Raw genomic sequence first — 20,955 nt, forward strand, 5'->3', positions numbered from 1 at the left:
CTATCTTTTGTTATAAGTCTCAACAGGAATAGTATCAGATTCAACTTGTGTTAATGCATTGTCGTAATAACTGGTTGAGAAATACATTATTTAGTGAATCAGTAGATTATTAAATGTTCATGTGACCAAATCATAGTTTTGATAGACTTCATATTTTACTTAATTGAAAGTTGGTTTAAATTTATATTCTAACAACCAGTCAATTTGTTTCTACAGATTTTGCATAAGATACTCAAACTTGTTATTTGATTTAAATAAAGCACCAACACATTATATTTGAATTGAATTAGAACTCACATTTTCTAAAATTAGTGTAATACTTTTCCCCACACAACACCAAAATAAACACATGTGTCTCACTGTGGCTCTCTTGGTGTCTATTGTCTCTTTATCCATTCATCCATCCATCCATCCATCCATCTATCCATCCATCCACCTGTCTAGGATTTCAGCTTCACAATGAGATAGATTTGGGGAATTTTTCAATTGTCAGTTAGTTGTTTTGATATAACATTATTGATTTTTAACTGAATTCCTGGAGCTGTTTTATTATTTTGCCATAAATTAGAACAATTTTATTTTTAATCTATACCAAGACTTCTTAAATATTAATTATACACACAAATAATTTTGGGGTTTTGTTAAAGTACAGATTCTATTCAGTAGATCTAGAGTGGGGCCCCAAATTCTGCAATTTTTATGAGTTTCTATGTTATACTTTGTGGGCCTTGGAACCCTCTTTGAGAGGCAAGATTCTATGTAGACCACATTAAGTAACATGATTGCTTCATTTGAGAGAACTTTGAGTTGTTATTGTGCTCCCAGTCCAGAGCACCAGGGCTGGGAACAGGAGCTCCCAGAACATCTGGCTATGAAAATCCTCTGGGGAGATGGAAGGCTGCTGGAAACCCAGGCATACTCTTAAAGGGCCCATGCACAGACTCAAGCTCACAGGCACTTATCATGGGCTCCAGCACAAGGACACCAGCTTGGGAGCCATCAGATACATACAGTGAGACACTGAGTTGTGTAGCTTCAGGTTGAGGGCTGGAGGGACAGCTGCCATTGTCCCTGTGCTGAGCCCTCCTCCAGCAGAGCTGGGAGGCAGGCACCATCTTTACTGTGTTGAGCCCTCCCCTCACACGAACAAATCTGAACCTGCCCTAACCTGGTGAACACCAATTGCCCCATCCTGGTGACTCACTGAGACCCTGCCTTACCTTGTGAACTGCCAAGGCTTTTCCAGTGCCTGAGCCTATCAGGCATCTGGCAGGTGGTAGCAGGCCTCAGGATGCCCGTGCATTTTGCTAAGTGGCTCCATACCTGTTCCTGGTGGCAGTCAGCTTTAATTCCCAGCATGGCCTCTCTCACATGCGTCTAGGGCCACCACAGTAAGCTAACAACCACAGATTGCTTTGTAGCTCCTACTAGGTGATTCTGGTCCAGTCACAGGCAGCAGCTGACCTTGGCCTACACCAGATCCCCTCCTAAGAGCCTCCAGACCAAAACACCTGATAGCTAGCTTCAGACCACAACAGATCACCACCCATTTAGATCCGCAAGTGGCATACACAAGGAGTGATATAAAAAGGCAGCAGAGCCAACTGGAAAAATTCCTCTCCATGGGGTCAGCCCACACACATCAGCTTGTAGCCAATCCTCACAGCCAGTCAGCCTGAGGGTCAACCCCAACAACTAATGTATCAAGAGCAATCACGGCTCAACTACAACAGGAAAACATACACAATCCACACAAGGGACATTCCTGGAGCACCTGGCTCAGGTGATCAGGGAGATAGTGCCACTGGGCTTCACAGGACACCTACTACAAAAGGCCACCCTACCAAGACTGGAGAAGTAGCCTATCTACCTAATACATAGAAACAAACACATAGAGACAGCCAAAATGAGGAGACAAAATAACAGGTCTCAAATGAAACAACAACAACAATAACAATAAAACAAAACAGGAGAAAACTCCAGAAAAGGAACTAAACAAAATGGATGTAAGCAATCTAGCAGAAACAGAGTTCAGAACACTGTTTATAAGGATGCTCAAGGAACTTAGTGAGAACTTGAGAACTTTAAAAGACAATAAGAATGGAAAAGGACATAGATATCATAAAAAAAGAGCCAGTCGGAAATGAAAAATACCATAACTGAAATGAAGAATACTCTATTAGGAATCAACAGCAGATTATATAAAGCAGAGAATTGAATCAGTGATCCAGAAGAAAAGGTATCACAAAACAAAACAAAACAAAAATTGAAACAACAAAGAAAAAAAAAAGACTTTTAAAAAAATGAGGCACTCTGGGACAACATCCAGCAAAACAAAATCTGAATCTTAGGAGTATGAGAAGAGAGAGACCAAGTGATTGAGAACCTATTTTAAGAAATAATGGCAAGGAGGCAGCCGATCCATGATTCTCTCTCATCATGGATGTTTCTATCTCTCTCTCCCTCTTCCTTCCTCTCTGAAGTCAATTAAAAAAAAAGAAAGAAAGAAATAATGGCAGAAGACTTTCTTTTTTTTTTTTTAATATATTTTATTGATTTTCTACAGAGAGGAAGGGAGAGAGACAGAGAGCTAGAAACATCGATGAGAGAGAAACATCGACCAGCTGCCTCCTGCACATCTCCCACTGGGGATGTGCCCGCAACCCAGGTACATGCCCTTGACCGGAATCGAACCCGGGACCCTTCAGTCCGCAGGCCGACGCTCCATCCACTGAGCCAAACTGGTTTCGGCAAGCAGAAGACTTTCTTAACCTGAAAAAGGAAATAAACATACAAGTCCAGAAGTGCAGAGAGTCCCAAACAAGATGTCCAAAGAGGCCCACACCAAGACACATTATAATTAAAATGCAAAAGGTTAAAGACAAAGATAGAATCTTAAAAGTAGCAAGAGGAAGTTACTTACAAAGAAGTTCCCATAAGAGTGTCGACTTATTTCTCAACAGAAACTTTGAAAGCCAAAAGGGATTGGCATGAAATATTCAAAGTGATGAAAACATAGATTTACTATCAAGACTACTCTACCCAGCAAATCTATCATTTAGAATCAAAGGAGAGATAAAGAGCTCCTCAGACAACAGAAAGCTAAAGGAGTTTATTATGACCATACCATTATTACAAGAAAGATCAAAGGGATTTCTTTAAGAAGAAGAAAGATTAAAAAACACACAGGAATAATAAATGGCAATAACTACATATCTATCCATATATATAAAAGCCTAAGTGACTGGCCAACTGGCCTACAGGTTGGTAGCTATGACTCACACTGACCACCAAGGGGCAGACACTCAATGAAGGAGCTGCTGAGCTACAGCAACTTTGCAGAGTGCCCTCTCACACTCTGGGACCCCTCAAGGGATGTCAGACTGCCAGTTTCTGCCTGATCCCCGCAGGCCAGGCTGAGGGACCCCACTGGTGCACGAATCTGTGCACTGAGCCTCTAGTCTATTAATAATTACCTTAAAGTAAATGGAATAAATGCTTCCATCCAAAGACTTATGGTGGCTGAATAGAGAAGAAAACAATACCCATAGATATGTTGTCTACAAGAGACACAATTCAGATCTAAAGACATACACTGACTTACAGTAGAGGGGTGGCAAATATATTTCATGCAAACGGAAACAACAAAAAAGAGCTGGTGTAGCAATACTTATGTCAGATGACCTAGGAATTCCACTTCTGGGTATTTATCTGAAGAAATCCAAAATACTAATTCAAAAATATGTATGTACCCTATGTTCATTGAAGAGTTATTTACAATAGCCAAGATATGGAAGCAACCTAAGTGCCCATCAATTGATGAGTAGATAAAGAAGATGTGAGATATATATAATATAAGTATTATGTGTGTATATACATATATACATATATATATATATTACATATTATATACTTATACATTATATATGTGAATATTACTAAGCCATTGACAAGAATAAAATCTTATCATTTGCAACAACATGGATGAACCTAGAGAGTATAATGCTAAGTGAAATATTTCAGACAGAGAAAGACAAATGCCATATGATTTTACTTACAAGTGAAATCTGAAGAACAAAATAAGTGAACAAATAAAACAGAAACAGACTACAAACTGAGCGTGGGTGGGAGATTTGGGGTCTGGGTGAAAAATGTGATGGGATTAAGAAGTACAAATTGGTAGTCATAAAATAGTCATGGGAAGGTAAAGTACAGCATAAGGAACATAGTCAATAATACTTTAATAACTATGTGTAAAGCCAGGTGGCACTGGACTTATTTGAGAAATCACTTTGTACATTATATAAATGTCTAACCACTATGCTGCACACCTGAAACTAACATAAGATAATATTGAATGTCCACTGTAATTGAAAAAAAAAATCCATTGGTTCACTTTTATGTGCTGGTAGTATGAAACCAAAGGTTTGAATAATATTTTCATTCTAGGCCCAATGACCTTTGAAACTTTAATAAAAAAGGCCTACAAATCTATAGACCTTTAAATCCAGAATTTTATTACTCATTTCAACATTCCTCTTCTCAGTGTGGCATTACTACAGACAACATCACCAGACATAGATTGCTAAGTCCATTGAAGAAAGACAAACAAAATAGACCTTTTAAACTGCAGATACAACTTCATCTGGAAAGCTATCACATACAAAAGCAACAAAATTAAATACAAAATGACTAAGAATTCACAGCTCGTATAAGATGAAAATAATTCTTTTCTCCCTCATAAGATTCTGCGATTGCTTTTTTGCTATTTTCGCCCAGTGTTAGAACACTGTAATACAATGTTGGCGATGTGTATGCTAGCGTGGTGGGAAAAAACCTAAGTCTCACACGTGAGAACCAGATGCTGACAACCTTTTAGGCAGATAGATTGTGATTTTTCTCTCCTGTGAAATCAAAGATTCCAATTAAAATGATTCTCTGATTTTGGGGTAATGATAAAAGGAAACAGAAGCTACATGAAGATCTGACAGAAAAGTTAAAACAAAACAAAAATAACAAAAAGGAAAGAGAGAATAAGACAGGTGAGAAAAATATATCAGAAATAAATCTTAAAGCTATAAAGCAGCCACTCAGATGAAACTAGAAAAGGCGATAGGTAGGCTGAAGATTATGTGAACAGGAGCAATGTAGTAAGAAGCAATTGTTATTTGGCAAAATTCAGACTATGGCACATGAAGTTTATTTACTCTTTGTAATAAACAAGTTTCTCATTTTACTTTCTGCTTTAACCCAATCATTTGATAGTATATGTTGAGAGTGTGTGTACTTTTTAGGACAAAAAAACACACCCACTTTATAGATTTGTTATATGTTTCTCTCAGATATTCAATAAACATGAATTAAGCACCTGTATATGCCAAAGACTCTGTGGTAGGATTTATAGTAGGTGGATGGTTTACCAGTGACTGTGTGTGTGTATATGTGTTTGTGTGTGCATGTGTTTGTGTGTGTGTGTGTGTGTGTGTGTGTGTGTGAGGGAGAGAGAGAGAGAGAGAGAAAGTAGAGAGAATGCACAGACATCTTACAAACATCTTGAAATCAACATACTTGTCTTATTTAATTTTTGGGTTGACTAGTCATTTTCAGTGCTCCATGTTTCCCCTTGAAACAGCTATTCTTTGCCGAATGGTTGCTCTCAACTTAAGATAATAGATAATTGACCAGCTTCCTGAATAAATGGCAAAGGCAAGGTTAGCCAGAATCTTGGGGCAGTATTCTGAGTTGTTCTTGAACCTTGATTAATTCTAGAAAATACATTTCTGTAGATCCCTTTCCTGTATGGTTTTCTTTATTTCAAAGGGTGGAGTTGACTAAAAGTAAAGTTGCATGAGATTGGGAAGGCAAAGTGCAGCAACACTTTGGATACAAATTCACAGCCATGAAACACCACAACCTGTCACAGACTCCTTCATCAGCCTCTTCACCATCCCAGTACATGTGTTTGCCCTGCAAGCTCTGGTCTGGTCACCAGCATTTGTGCTGGTTAGTGATTTTACTCCCCTTTTGGGACCTTTACCTCCCTTGTTCCTCCTACAATTTTCTAAGGCTGAATTACTAAGATAAATTCACAATTTTATAGGATGCATGGTGGATCAGCTTCCCTGAAATAACATTGATGAATACAGACAGGATGGCATATAAACTGTGTGATTTGATATAGGACAAAATTTAGTTGAAGTTCAACTACTTCTTTAGATATTGGAAGGTTGTGGCCATGGTGGAGGACACCACATTTGCATTTTCATTCATTTGTTTATAAGTAAAAGGAGAAACTATTTCTCTTAGCAGTGCAATCCCTTTGGTGCCTACTTCATCCCATGCCTGTCTTTTTCACACTAAGGGGAAGATGTGGATGAATAATTTGATAAACTGTTTGGGGCAGGGGGTGAATATCTCAAAGTCATGCAGCTGGTTGTTCATTGGCCTTATAGAAAATGTGAGTTCAGTTTGTTGAAGGACTTTTATTTTGCTCAGGGGACAAGCAATTTTGAGACATAGCTAATGTCCTAAGATAATAGAGAATATTGGAAATACTGTTTTTGGGGAAAAAATATGGTCTAAAAAGAAAGGAAGAGCTAACTCTAAAAGAGAAATATAGAGGAAGAACTGAAATATCCAGTAGAGATTTTTATAAAGTTGCTTGTAGTATTCTGTAGGATATAAACTGTCTTTTTCATTTTCCTATGGAAGCCAATAAAACCTACATTTCTTACTCTTTTGCAGCATAGATTTACTTTATCAATGTGGCGTTTGTAGTGAGCACAGCGATGGATAAACAGTTCTTTAGTGCTCATGCAGGTATTGCTCTAGCACAGGGGATAGGATGTTGGCCAAGAGAACCATATCCCCTCCTTGCAAACCCTACAAGCACCAAGAATGAGGGGTGGTTGTCATTAGTAACACACAGTTCAGGCATAAAAAACAAGTTATTAAAGGAAGCAGAGGAGGTGATAGATCAAGAGAATCCACGCAGTCTCACAAAATCTATGCAACCCACTGAAAAGCGTGCTTGAACTTACAGCCAGAGACTGCACTGATTGTGCTTCTGGAGAGAGAACCCACTCTTGTGCTGTCTCCTTACTGATGGGGAACTTGGGAGGAGTCAGGGAGCAAGCAATCAAGCAACCATGTAGCAACAGGCGCTGTCTGACCTGTGAAACACGTGGCTGGAAAGAGCAATATCCAGGATTTGCACCTCGGTTCACAGGGCGGTGTGCGTGCCAGGGGAGTATCAGCTATGAATCTTGGAGTTGTTCTGTGTGATATTTTTGCCAAAGGTAGAAAAGAGGTAGTCACAGAGACATTCCAACTTGCCTCCCCTCTGCAGTTAGTTTCTAAGAAATTAATTATTGGATAGTTACTATAGAGGAGTAAAGGATGAACCACTGCTAGCATTCAGCTACCTCATAAAATCGCTAGACATCTTTGTTTATGCAAAAGGACTCCCATAGGAAGATGGCTGAAATCAAGCCTAGGACCTGACAGGACATATATTTTTCTACTTTCAGCACATCAGAAGTAAAATGCTGAAGACTGGCATAAAGATGTTAACACTAGAGAGAATTCTCAGAACAATTTCAGAGATTCACTCAAGTTTAAATTAGAGATACATTATGATGTCCAATTGCACAGTGACCTATCTACCAGGTAATTATGAAAGTCACATTTGTTCACCACAAGTATTTGGTTTGGATCCACCTAGACAAGGATGAGAGTATATTTAAATGAATTTTTCCTGATATCACATATTAATTTAGACAAAGTAGAAGTTGTAATAAGATTCTGTTTTGTGAAGACATGCACCTCATCATGTAATTTGCTAAGTAAATTTCTGACCAAAAAAAAAAAAAAGTACTGAAAAGCCTAATTTAAGAGGCAAGTACCTAGTACTTAATTTAAAGTCCATTACCTGGAGAAACATTTCAAATTTTCTCAAAATGAGATTACCAATGTCTCATATATTCCGCCCCGGTTTCTCTCTCTCTTTTTCTAGCAAACACACATTCTGATAACACATATGTTAGTCTTATCACACCTCCTTTAGTTTCAATATATTGAGAAGTATCTAACATACCTAATTCATCTTATTTTATTAGATTTCTCTTAAGTATTCATTGAAAAACAAATGGCAACTCTCTAGATTCACTTTTCTGTGGTAACTTCTTGCTCCAATCATCACAAAACAAATCCCACAATATTCTTGGGAGACAAGTGGCCATTCTACCCAATAATGTGAGAAGATTCTTTTTCTATAAAAAAATAAATATTTTTTTTCTAATGAGGGTGACCCTAAGATACAATAAAATGTGGAAAAATAAAGAAAGAACAATTATTCACCTAAACTTGAAGATCAGGATGGGAACTTTTTATATCTGTTCTAATCATAAGCAGAAGTTACAGAATACCTGATACAATGGAAACAAAAACAGGTGCTACTAAAGTTCAGCTATGAGTATAAATTATATTTTCACAGTGAAGCCCTCTGGTTTTCACACATCTTGGGAGAGGGTAGTTTCACTGCAGAAGTCTCAGAAGCAGGGTGATGCATTAAATCCCTCAAACTTTAGTTATCCACACTAATTGGGCTGAAAATGACAGCTCTGTAAAAATTTCAGGGTCAGAGATCTGCATTATTTACTGGTGGAGAAAGCCTTTCAATTCTCTATGAAGGGTGAAAAAAATAAATATTTGCTGCCTGCTTTGCTTGCAGAAGAAGTGAGATAAATTCATAAATAAATCCATTACAAAGCCTCACTGAAAACTAATGGTCTCGTTTACACATTAGGACTTAAAATGCAGCATCAATAATGAAAATGGCATTCTTAATCTCTTCACTGTTATTTAACATGTTGAGCAACAGGTTCATTAATCATCTTATATTAATATTCAAGTGAGAGAGAAGATGCTAGAACACGTTCTATTCCAAAGAGCAATTCCATTTGGCTGGGCGTTGTCTTAGGCATGATGGGGAGGAAACAGGAAGGAAGATTAACTCTCTGATATACCTATTTCTGCTTCATTATTCCAAAAGTCTTGTCTAAACCATTAGCAAACTTAACCAGAAAAAATTCAATCCTTACATCTGCCCAGTTCTAGTAAATAAAACCTCTTGTATTCAAAAGCTTATGCTTGCTCATTGAAAATATAATTACACTTATAAATCATGACAAAGGAAGAATGATCATTAATTTCATTCTAGATTTTCACTTACTTTTCAGACATATGGTAGCTAATGAGAAAAGAAAAAGAAAACAACTATTTATATTGAGATCTTGTGTTGACCCCTGTACTTTTTTTATATTGTTATCTAATAAGTTAATATACATGGGAAACATCCCCTATGCACTATATATTCTATGCAGAGTAATTATATGTGGAATATGTAATATAAGGAAGGCACTATGTAATTTGCAATGTTTAGATTGCCTGTTGTAAGATTAAACAGCTGGTAACTAGTAAATATGAAGCTTTATAAAATATTAATGATGTGTTGGAAGCTTTAGAATCTTGATCTTATTTAGTTCTCACAAGGACCATAGGAAGTAAGTATTTTTACCTCTATTTAATATTCAAGACAGTTGAGGTTTAGAGATGTTGAGTAACTTGCACAACTAATAAGTAGTGAAGTTGAAATGCAAAAGTTAAAGCCTCTACTTTAGTCCCATATGCAAGAAATTGAACAATTTTTTTCTTCAGTGAATTTTTCCCCCAGCATTCAGTAGCCTATGAGCTAACAAAGGGGGAATATGCTGCATTTAATGCCTCGGGCTTTCCCTTTGGTGTCTGGCTACACGGGAAGACTGCAGACTCCCTTAAGTGTAGATTAAGGCTCATTAATAGCGCAAATATGATCGCATTCACAAGGGCAGGCTTTAGTCTTTACTGTCTTGTTAATAATCACTTTGAGGGGCCCTCTAGGTTGCCACTGGTTCCCTCCTTGATCCGACATGTAACTATCATTAAGTTTCATGAGAATTTTGTATCAATGAGCAAGGTACAAAAGGTGAAATGCAGAACTGATTATTTTCTTTGCTTTTCTCGAGATCTTTGTTTATATGTGGCTTAAATAAAAGGGATAGTTTTCCCCAGTCTTCGTGCCATGTCTAAAACAAAACAATTCTTGTGATAGTGTAGGCACATAGTTGGAAATCTGGGTTAGACAGTCTCTTGAGCTCACTCCTGCTTCTCATTTCCATCATGAATATCTTCACCTATTAAATGATCGTATTCAGTACAGTTTGATTGTTGGGAGTTTTTTAATTACCCTTTCTGGAACCCTTTGTTCAAAAATTTTTATTCTAGTTTTCAAAAAATGCCATCTTCCCGAATCCCTTTCTTTCAGAAACACAAATACCAGTTATGCTTTTAAGCTTCTTTTGCCCTCTGGGCAGAAAGTGTCATTCAATTATGTTGCTACAAGTTTCCTTATGCCTCTTTCCTTATAAGTTAGAATCTCATTAGATTTTATGAAAAGTTTCAGTAATGTGCAATTTATTGCAATTACGAGCTTTGGCATCTGTCTTAATATGATCTTGCACAAACTTTGAGAGTATTTATTCATGGCTGTATGTCTCATTATGTGCCAGCCTACAGCTTACTAATGCTGAAACCATTTTTTTATGTTTACACTGTGTCATGGAAGGAAGGAAGGGTCCCTTGATGGACAAAACATTGCTGAAGGCATGCAAAGGAAAATAGGTCATTGTGTCACCAGTACAGGCCCTTAAATGTGGCTCTCTCAGGCTTCATATCTGACCCTCAGTTCCCCAGGCTCAGAAATGTAATCTCATGGAGAGTATCTTGGACTTGATTAGGTCTAAACACTGAATTACAGTAACAAAGCTCTCATCAAATGATATTCAAGACAAGCATGGCGAGGTAATAATCTGCAGTTAGAGAGATTACTACCAGAGGAATGTCATCCATCCCTAGTCAACATTCCCTCCTTGTGCCCAAGTACATTAAAGCCAAATCATGGTCAAAAGGTGGTTGGCCTTTAAACAGGGTGACTGTGAGTTCAGGTGTATGATGGTGACATGGGAAGATCCTGAATCCACCTCCTCGTAGAGTCACATCATATCTACAGTATATCATATCTACATATATACATATATAAATAATCTGGATAGATGCTTAAAAATCTTCTGACAAAATTCAACACCAATTTTTTATTTAAAATACTCTCAACAAAATGGGTATAAATAGAAGGTATCTCAGTATAATAAAAGCCATATATAGCAATCCACAACTAATGTCATACTCAAAAATGGAAAGCTGAAAGCTTTTTCTTTAAGAACAGGAACAATACAAAGATGATCAGTCTTACCATCTTTATTCAGCATTTTGTAGAAGTCATAGCCACAGCAACTAGGCAAGAAAAGGAAATAAAAATGTCAAACTTGCAAAGAAAGACATAAAAGTGTCACTTTTCTCAGATGACATGATAGTATGTATAGAAAACCATAAATACCTCACAAAAAACGAATAGAACAAGATTAGTAGAGTTATGGGATATAAAAAACAATATATAGAAACCTGTTGTGTTTCTATACATAATAACAAACTATAAGAGACAGAAATTAAGAAAATGATTCTATTTACAATGGTGTCAAAAAGAATAAAAAAACCTATGATTAAACTTAACCAAGGAGATAAAACTATAAGGCATTGATGAAAGAAATTGAAAAAGACACAAATAAATGGAAACATATTCCATGGTAATTGATTGAAAAAAATAATACTGTTAAAATGTCCATATTGCCCATTGCAATCTATATATTTAATGCAATTCTTATAAAAATTCCAGTGGAATTTTTTTTCACAGAAATAGAGAAAACAATAATAAAATGTTTATGAAACCACAAAAGACCCTGCATAGCCAAAGTAATTTTGAGCAAAAAGAACAAGCTGGAAGTATTATAGACCTTCATTTCAAACTATATTACAAAACTCTAGTAATTAAAAGAGTGGTTATAGCATAAAAACAAACATAAAGAGCAATGGAAGAGAATAAGAAGCCCAGAAATAATCTAACCCACATATGGTCAATTAACTTATGTCAAAGGAGCCAATAATATGCAATGGAAAAAGGACAAGTTATTAAATAAATGGTCTTGGGAAAACTTCACTTTACAAAACATAAAACTAGATAATGATCTTACAACTTACACACACACACACACACACACACACACACACACTAACTCAAAATAGATTAAAGACTTGAATGCAATTCAGAACCATTAAAACCATAAAATTCCTAGAAGAATGCTCAGACAGTAAGTTCCTTGGCAGCAATCTTGTACTTGATTTTCTGGATTTGAAACCAAAAGCAAAAATAAATGGTACTACATTAAACTAAAAAGCATAGCAAAGAAAAGCTTCAGTAAAATGAAAGGACAATCTACCAAATGGAAGAAAATATTTGCAAATCATATATCTGTTAAGGAGTTAATATCCAAAATGTGTAAAAAACTCATACAACTCAGTACAAACCGCCCTCCCCACCAACAATCCAGTTTTTAAAAAAAATGGGCAGAAAAACTAAATAAACATTTTTCCAAAGAAGACGTACAAATGTCCAAAAGGTACATGAAAAGATGCTCAACATCACTAATATTCATGAAATGCAAATCAAAACCACAATGAGATAACAGCTCACACCTGTTACAATGGCTATGCTAAAAAAGGCAAGAGATAACAACAAGAGATAACAAGTGTTGGTGAGGATGTGAAGAAAGGGGAACCTTTGTGCACTGTTGGTGGGAATTTAAATTGTTGCAATCAATCTGAGAAACATTATGGAGATTATTCAAAAAATTAAAAGTAGACTACCTATGATCCAGTAATTCTATTCTGGGTATTTATCCGAAGAAAACGAAAACACTAACTTGAAATGATATAATCACCACAATGTTCACTGCTGTATTATTTATAATAGCCAAGAAAGAAAAACATCTAAGTGTTCATCAACAAATAAATATGTATATAGAAATTGTGCCATATATATATATATACACACACACACACACACAAAATAGAATATTATTGGGCCATATAAAAGAAAAAATGTTACAATTTGTGACATGTGTGGACCTTGAAAATATTATGCTAAGTGAAATAAGTTAGAGAAAGACAAATACCATGTAATCTCACTTATATGTGCTCTCTACAAACAACAACAACAGGCTTATAGATACAGAGAATAAATGGGTGGTTGCCAGAGGTTGGTGTTGAGGTATGGACAAAATGGATAAAGGGAGTCAAAAGGTACATACTTCCAGTTTAAAAACAGTTATGGGGATATTATAGCATGGTAACTATACTTAGTAACACTTTATTGCATATTTGAAAGTTGCTAACATAGTGAATTTTACCCTGGCTGGCATAGTTCAGTGGTTGAGCATCGACCCGGGAACCGGGAGGTCACTGTCTGATTCCAGGTCAGGCCACATGCCTGGTTGCAGGCTCAATCCCCAGTGTGTGGGGGTGTGCAGGAGGCAGCTGATCAATGATTCTCTTTTATTACTGATGTTTCTATCTCTCTATCCCTCTCCCTTCCTCTCTGAAATCAATAAAAAATATATTTTAAAAAGCCATAGTGAATTTTGAAAGTTGTCTTCACAAGAAAAAATTCTGTACTAAATACTGTAACAAATGATAGACTTACTGTAATGATCATTTCACGTATATTGAATTCATTTTGTTTTGAATACTCAAGTGCCTTCAGATATCACAACCTGATGCATTTGCCTAAAGAACTGCTTCTTACCCAGATGGTGCAGATGAGTCTGATTAGAACCCCTCCCTCAGGGCACTGCTTGGATATTGCCAGAATGTGTCTCTGCCTACTTACTATTCCCATGTTCTATTATGAAATAATCCATTTTTGGGATAGACAGTGATTTAAAAAATACCACTTTTGATGTGGTCACAGTTAAATATTGCTAGCCTTTGGGGCCATTAGGTTTTAAGAGGTTTTTGTAAAAAGAACATTACATCTTAAGCGGATTGTGACCTCATTTAGAAGGCGTAGATTTGTAGTTGAATCCTCCGAGGGCAATTTTATGTTCCCCGTTGTACTGCCTTCACCTTCAGTGTAGTCCATGATGGAGTGCTGGAAATGGTTATTTTATCACATAGGAGTCATGAGGCCAACACTGAGAGACCAGGAATAAGCCAAAGGCACATTCTTAATATGGTCAGACAAATGACAGTGCACCTGGCTTCATATTAGGTAAAGTTGGGATGATTTCTAGGATTCGAGGTAGATCTGGACAATGACCTCGCAGGGAAAACTCACAACCTATACCTGCGTCTGACAGAAATTTCAGGGGCACTTGGTCTAGGACTGAAACTTTAAAATGCATGTAAACTGATAAGAATTGTTAAATGAATCTCGAGGAGTCCTAACATCATGAGTTATAGTCTCAGCTGGAGCTGGCCCTACCGCTTTCTTAGCTTGTGTAATTGATGAAGTTAAATAGCCTCGCTGAGTCTCTGTTTCCTCAGCGGTAAAACTGGGAAAATAATCCCTACCTCACAGGCCTGGGAAGGTTAGTGAAGAGAGTTCATGAAAAGATTAAGATCCGTGTTTGCTCCACAGAGTTAGATCAGCAAATGAAACGTACTGTTATATTTATTGGATTTAAGTGTTGGTTTAATTTTATTTGAGGAATATCAATGGATTACTTAAGAGAATACTCTACTTTCTTTATAAAATAAGTATATGCAATAAGGTATGAGTTTAGGCTTTTATTGTACTAATATACATATACGAATTTATATAAAAGCCGAAGTGACCATAACGATGGAACTGCTGGAATGACCAGTCGCTATTATGCACATTGACCACCAGGGGGTAGACACTCAACACAGGAGCTTCCCCCTGGTGGTCAGTGGTCAGTGTGCTCTCACAGCAGGAGTGCCACTCAGCCAGAAGCTGGGCTGATGGCTGGGGAGCAGCGGCGGTGGCGAAAGCCTCCCCTGCCTCCATGGCAGTGCTGAGGAGTGGTGAGACAAGTGGTAAGGAGCGAGCAGGCGGGCCGTTAGGAGAGAGGGGCCCAGGATTGTGAGAGGACGCAGGCGAGGTTGAGGGACCCCTCCCTCCCCCATGCACGAATTTCGTGTATTGGGCTTCTAATATGTATATATAGATTGAAATCCAACAATAACTGATAGGCTGGACTAGCTATAGCAACCATATATGCCATAGAGATGAAAGAGTTGTGAGCGCAGACTCTGGAGCCCAATTGCCTGGGTTTTAATGCTGGCTTCTCTCCTTCCAGGCAGTATGGACTTTGGCAAGTTATGTATCCTCCTTGTAATTATAATGAAAATAGAAATAATGGTTGTAATTTTCTAAGGGTTGTGAGGATTAAATAAGTCAACAAATATAAAACACCACAAAGATTACCTGTCCATAATCAACACTACATAAAGGAACCAATTATCAAAGTTTTAGTTTTAATTAACAATGGCAATACATAGACCTCAATTTTCACTGTAAATTGAATCTCCCATTACACCCTTTTTTAAAAGTCTTATTTCCTCTTCTAGCCAAAACTGAATTTCTCATCATATATCTGCAGTGTCCGTGAGACTTTTCCAAGTTGCTTTTCCAATGAGATCCTCCAATCATAAGGGAAAAAGCAATCAGGAATTTTTTAGACTCCAGGATCCAACCCTCACCCCATCTTTGCAAATGTAAGAACATTTTTTGCATCTAAAGAAAATTAAAAAAAGAACAAGAGGAATAGTGGGAAAGAATAAGCAAATAAGCAGAAAAAATGCCTGGTTCCAGGGGCACTAGGTATTTCTGTGTGTCTGCTAGTTGTTAGGGAGGGGGCAGTGGAGGATACAGTGCTGTCTGTGATGGTTATTTAATCAATCATTCATTCAGCAGATATGTACGGATCACCTCCCAGGCCCTGTACTAGTTGGCTGGTGAATGACAGATAAAAGCCCACTCTTTTCCCTGGCAATGCTCCAATTGTAGAGCTGGTGATTGGCTGCATTACTTCCTTACTCTCTGAGAAGTAATTAGAGATTACCACCATGGTCTCTGAGGCTTAAAACACAGAAATTTATTTTCACATAGTGCTGGGGGAGAGAAGCCCACGATCAACATGTCAGCAGAGTTGGGTTCTTCTGAGGCCTCCCCTTGATTTATAGATGTCTGTCCTCTCTCTATGTCTGTACATGGCCTTCCCTCTACCTTCCTGTGTCCAAATTTCCTCTTCTTATAAAGACACAGTCATATTAGATTAGGGCTCATTCTAATGATCTAATTTTAACTTGACTACCTCTTTTAGGACCCTATTTCTAAATAAAACAGCTTTCTGAGGTACTGGGAATTAGGACTTCAACATATGAATTTTTGGAGGACACAATTTAGTTCATAGCACTGAACTAAATATAGTTACTTATTATATGAGTAACCAGAGGCCCAATGCACGAAATTCGTGCAAGAGTCGGCCTTCCTTCCCTGGCTGTCAGCTGCTGGTACCAGTTTCCCTCTGACCTCCTTCTCCTGAGACGGCAAAGGGAGGCCCCGCCCACCCACCACAGTCTGCCTGTTGGTGGCCTGGGCCTCCCTCTTTGGGGCAATGTTGGAGGGATGGCTGGACCCCTGACCAATCACATCGCACCTTCCTTGGCTGGCCTGGCACCACTGGGTGTCATAGCGTAGTCCCGGATGGTCATCTGGATGGTAATCTGGATGGTCATTCCCCTGTTCAGCCATTCAATCAATTTGCATATCATGCTTTTATTATATAGGATGACCGTATGGTAGGTAAGTATGAAGATAGAATAAGCTTATGATAATATGGGAGAAAGTAGAACCCCAAGGACCGGCTGCTAGTTTCTCACATTCAGGGGCACTAGCAGGGTCCCAGGTGGTCCCCAGACTATTCTCTCCTCTGACTTATAGGACTTCCCCATACAGATATGAGAAACTGACTGACCAGACCTTTCTGGACCTTCACCTATTGCTTTGAAAGAATGATCCCTATATTTATGTCTGACTTCAGAAGAGCAATGTGGTCTTACACAAATTCTCCCAACTCATCTGAAGAAAGTACATAGCTCTTTGAGGGCTTTTAATCATAGGGGAAAAGGCAGGTAAAAAATCACAGTTATATAAGACCCTTAGGATGAAATTTATACCTGGTCTTTCTAGGAATCTAGGTGAATCTTAATTCAAACTTGTTGCTTCCTGTTCTTCCTCGAATCTTGGACATGCTTTTCAACAAAGAACATTGTCACCATTAACACATGATTTTTGTTCTTTACAATAGAAATATGGCATAGTAGATAACTTCACTTTAATATCCAGTTCTGTCTTATTAATATGTGACCTTGAGCAAACTTCTTAAAGCCTTAGTTTTCTTTTTAGTAAAATGGTTTTAATAACAATACCTCCTTCATAGGTTTTTAGAGTGTGTGAGAGAAGTTAATGGTATAATGTATGAAAAACACTGAATATCTACTTGACCCAGAGTAAACATTCAATAAATTTTATGTTCTATTTTAGTTCAGGACATACAACAAGAATTCTATGTAGGGATGAGAATGTCTCAAGAGTATGTAGTTCAAAAAATTTATTCCATATAGTGATAGAATATTTGACATGGGAAAAAGTTTATTGTTTGAGCAATAGAAACTACAGAAAGTAGGAGAGGGGAGGAAACTCGTGGCTTGAGGAAATATATGAAAGGTGGAGGAGACTTTGAAAGGTGAAGATATCTCCCTAAGTGTGGGTGTGATAGAATCTCAAGAAGATATGAGATTTTAATCATCATCACAGCAGGTGATAATAGATTTCAATGATCAGGTAAAGATAGCTCTTAGGGATAATGACACACTTATTAACTCATGGACACAATGTGAACTGCATTTTTATCTCAAATAAAATGCTTGTTTTAAATACATCTCCTCTTACCTTAGGGCAGTGGTTCTCAACCTTCCTAATGCCGCGACCCTTTAATACAGTTCCTCATGTTATGGTGACCCCCAACCATAAAATTATTTTCGTTGATACTTCATAACTGTAATTTTGCTACTGTAAACAATATGTAATTATATATGTGTTTTCCGATGGTTTTAGGCGATATCTGTAAAAAGGTCGTTCGACCCTCAAAGGGGTTGCGACCCACAGGTTGAGAACCGCTGCCTTAGGGCATCTGTCAGAATCTTTTCATGAATCCAGAGCAGGGGTTGGGTGGATGAGACGTTTAGCACAATTCAGATTTGTTGTAGGGCTTGTTGATTACATGACTGTGAACCCTCAAAAGCAGAGACAGTGTCCCCATAGGATCAGAGAAAAAATGAATGTCAGTAACATCTACTCCCCTTTTCTTTTATCTTCCCTTTATTTTCCCATTCTTCTTTTTCTTTTTAAAAATGTAATCTGCTTCTCTTTGTCTTTCATTATTAATGGCCTTGTGCCAGGTGACCATATGTGGCTATGGCTTTTCCAGTTGGATTCATTGGTGCTCCCTAGAAGAAGGCTGGTATTTACCCTCTAGCTTCCCAAAGTTGGACCATGCCAAGTAATCACCTTGCCCAATTTAGATCTTTTCCTTTTTTGGAGAAGTTTCTGCCATGTGCCCCTTTGAAAAAAATCCATCATTCCTTATAACAAATAAAGAATATTAAAGAAACATGAGCTATGCCCATGAAACAATTACAAAGAAATTCAAGATGTTGTGAAAATTCTAAAGTGCCCAAGTCCTTTTCCAATAAAAAAATGTGCTGAAACATCTGGAAAGAGATAGATTAAAGTTAACAAAAGAGTCCTAAGAAAGAGCTAATAAAGGAGGTAGAATTCATTCTGCAACCTGAAAGATTTTTAAAAAGCTCATCACCATACTAAATGATAAGAGTTAACATTTACTGTGTTCTTTGTATGTCTAAAATTGTACTCTGGGCTTATTTTTAAATTTTGGAAATCACACATCTCTGTGATATATATTTTATTATTACCTATATTTTGCAGGTGAGAAAAAAGGCTTAGAATTGCCAGCCTGTCCACTGCCACCCAGCTTGTAAATGGAGGAGCAGGTGCTTGATCTTAAGCCCTTTGATTCCAAAAGAGCTGGTACTAACCTCTCCTTCTTCTCCTTGCAGGTGGTTTATTTGCTACTCAGATAGCCAACTCAGTAGTCCCTAATGCCATGTCTTTATAAAGCAACAGCAACCAAAACAAAACCGTGGATACACATTAGCCTGTAATCTGAATGTTAAGTCTCATTCTTCCTTGAGAGCATTGTTAGAAAGAGTGGTTCTGTGATATGGATTGGAATTTTGTAGTTTGCCTTTAGTTCACTTTAATCTCAATCACCCTGAATAAGAAGTAACTGTCAAAGGTTTTTAAATTATTTATGCCAGTGATGATTTTCTTCAATATACTTCTATTTATTAAGGGAAGTCCTGTAAGGGGTAAGATGTTACAAAAAAGGGGAGACAGGGTGAGAGACTAGACATGGTCCCTACTCACAGAGACTTCACAGCCTAGTGGGAGAGCAGACACATTAACATGAATAAATGACAAGGGAGCATACTAAGTACCATTAATACAAGTTGCTAGATTTTCTTTTTTCAGCTTCTTTCAGAAATAAAACTAATATCTTTACTTTGGCTCTGACTTGGAATAAATCTTACTGTGACTTCTGGGACAGGGAAAGCTCTGTTGAGAAACTAGTAAGTTCAGCCAAAATTCTCAGCAGTGTGCTTGATGAGAAATAACAGATTTTGAGAAGAAAAGGAGTAAGGCAGTTCCACTTATTAAAGCTTGATCCAAATATTCAGACAAAAATTCAGATTCTGGTTATCTAAATAAGCAGGTGGAGACAGTTAAAAAATTAGCATAAGTTAAATAATGAAACATTCATTACTAGACAATTGAATTACTGGAATTCTTGGCATAAACACATTTCCATGTCCTATGCTATTTTACTGTTTCTAATATAAGGAATTCATGTATAATTTAAAGGGGTATTTTAATTAGAATATCAATTTTTTCAAACATACATAAATAATAAAACATAAGCAAGGGTGTCTTTAAAGCTGTAAATTTCAGCATTGTTGTATGTCTAATGAAATGTGACATTTTAGAATGAGTTTTCAGAAGTTCCAATATATTAATGTACTTTGAATTTTATAGAGAAAAAATGTCTGGGTGATTTTTTTGGGTTTTGATACTATATTCAGTATTCTTGCAAACTATAGGTAAAGTAAATGACTGTTCAAATATTTGACAAGGAGTTTATAAAGAAAAATATGAATGATATAAAATACAGAACATAATATAATGAAAAGCCACAGCTAATACTTTCTGTTTTATACACTCATATTTCTCAATTTCTATAGCTATCCTCTAAGATAGTATGCAATATTGGGAGACAGATGACTTGAGGAGACACAGTGAAAGGAATATTCATTATTGGCATCGCTAGCAGAGCAGGGAAATCCACAGATCAGAGCAGACAAGGAATGACGTTCTGTGCTGTGTCCCACAGGTTTCCATTCACAATTCGCTTCATGATTTGTAGGTGAGTTTCATTCAGCCTGCGTGCTTCCCTCTAATGATGGGAAGCAGAAGAACCAATAGGACATGCTCTCTGAACTCCAAGGGCTTTGGATTTTACCTTTACTAGCTTTGGGATTCGGGACAACCAGTTTAATCCTTCTTTTGTAAAAGGAGAAAAATGATGTATATTTTATATCAATGATGTCGGACAAAATTGGATGATTTTTACCATCACATGATTTCCCCCTACTGTACCAGTTACTCAGGTCCCTTGCCTTTGCTCAGTGCTTTCAACTTTCACTCCAGAACAAATCTTGTCTCTGTTTACTTTTCTTCATCTTCCCTGACACCCACTAGACCAGGAATTCTAAACCTTGACAGTATTGATATTTGGAGCCAGA

General features: G+C 37.3%; 1 protein-coding gene across 1 annotated transcript in view; it reads left to right on the forward strand.

Annotated features, from left to right (window-relative positions):
- Positions 1–20,955, forward strand: part of DPP10 (dipeptidyl peptidase like 10) — a 1,368,028-nt gene that overhangs the window by 438,907 nt on the left and 908,166 nt on the right. The window lies entirely within an intron of this gene.

This window comes from Myotis yumanensis, unplaced genomic scaffold (genome assembly GCF_028538775.1).
Source record: "Myotis yumanensis isolate MYYU_CA2020_CCGP unplaced genomic scaffold, mMyoYum1.0.hap1 SCAF_8, whole genome shotgun sequence".
Lineage (NCBI taxonomy): Eukaryota > Metazoa > Chordata > Mammalia > Chiroptera > Vespertilionidae > Myotis > Myotis yumanensis.